Raw genomic sequence first — 1,776 nt, 5'->3', positions numbered from 1 at the left:
CTTGTTTTACCCTAGTGTAACTACAAATATGCTATAATCAACGAAATTGCTTTGATTGTTATTTGATTCTTGTTGCATAATATTTGAATATGAACATTTTAAATAAATTATTTTGATATTTAATTGAAATTGTTACTTTTCTAAATTTTGTTTACACTGAATAGAGTAGTTTAGATAAAATATTGAATTTATTCCTTTAACTAATATAGCTGTCAAAAAGATGAAAAATTTTCTTTATAAAATTAGCATTTGGTTTTCAAACAAGTTTGCATAAATAATTAAATAAATGAGATACTTTCATGTGAGTACATAAATAAAATGTTAAAGTGGTTAAAAATATTTTCTCATGCAGGTTTCTTTGTCATATTTCATCATCCAAGATGTGTTATAAAGACTAAGTAAGAACACGAAAATTCAATGGTTCTTGCTGGAGTTCGAGCTCCAATCCCCGTCTAGGATTTACCCGTAAGCCTTATCAGGGCACTGTTAAAAATGCAGGTAAAAAAAAAAACAAATAATATGGACAAGCATTTTACAATAAGATTTGAACTTAAATAAAGGTAGATTTTACAAAATATACTTTATCAATTATAAAGAGATGGAAAATGTTTGAAGTTGACCTTCCGTTTCTTGGGAACACTTCTAAGAAACCCCATAGACTTGAACGAGACCGTGAACGACCTTCTATTCACGCCCTTGACGAACGTTTCACCATGGGGCTCCCCAAAGACATCCATTGAAAATACTATAAGGAAATCGTTTAAAATTAAATGAGTATTTTAAGACAAATTTCTGAATACAGTAGAAGCCGATTATCCGAACGTCGGTATGCAAATTATCCGAATCGTTCCTAAGCGTAAAACAAAAAATTAAACGAAGCAATTTTGTTTCGTGCTGTAAGCTGTTATAACAAGTTGGAACTCGTTAGAGTTCGGATATATTTTAACTAAGTTCCTTGGTTGTAGAACTTGATAAAGATTATTCTATAATATGTGACAAATCGTTTTTCTTTATAACTAGTCCGATAATCCGATTCGACAACGGTACCAATTAATTCGAATGTCTTTATACTATAAACATAAATTGTTATATATATTTGTTTATTATTAAGCCATATTTCAGTTAATGGTCAGTTCTTCACTTCATTTCAGACTAAGATTTTATGGATGCTCCTAGCCGGAATTCTAAGCCGGAACACAATAATATAAATTAATTGTTTGCCGATACATTGTTGCGTGGATTTTCTTCTCCGAAACGTGCTGCATCATCTATAATAAGTTTTATATATATTCGTTTTTTTATTTTGGCAACACAGAAAAATCCTTCATTTCTTAATATCGGAAAAAGATCGTTTTTATTCAAGGACACAAGAGATTACTTACGTTGAATAGTAAAACAAATCAAAATAATCAACGAAAACTTCATGGTATAAACCACCAATATCGAAAATTACGGTTTAGGAATAATTACATGATAAAAGAAGTCATAAATGTTTGAAATTAATTAACGTTTCGTAATCGATGAAAATAACTTCTGTAATTAGTCGTAATAATGGCAAGATGTGACTGTTTTTTTTTGCAGACGAGCATATGGGCGACCTGATGGTAAGTGGTCACCATCACCCATAGAGAATGACGATGTAAAAAATATTAACTATTCCTTACATCGTCAATGCGCCACCAACCTTGGGAACTAAGATGCTATGTCCCTTGTACCTGTCGTTACACTGGCTTACTCACCCTTCAAACCGGAACACAACAATACTGCGTACTGTTG

This window comes from Vanessa cardui, chromosome 28 (assembly GCF_905220365.1).
Source record: "Vanessa cardui chromosome 28, ilVanCard2.1, whole genome shotgun sequence".
Taxonomy (NCBI): Eukaryota; Metazoa; Arthropoda; class Insecta; order Lepidoptera; family Nymphalidae; genus Vanessa; species Vanessa cardui.
This window is presented reverse-complemented; position numbering follows the sequence as displayed.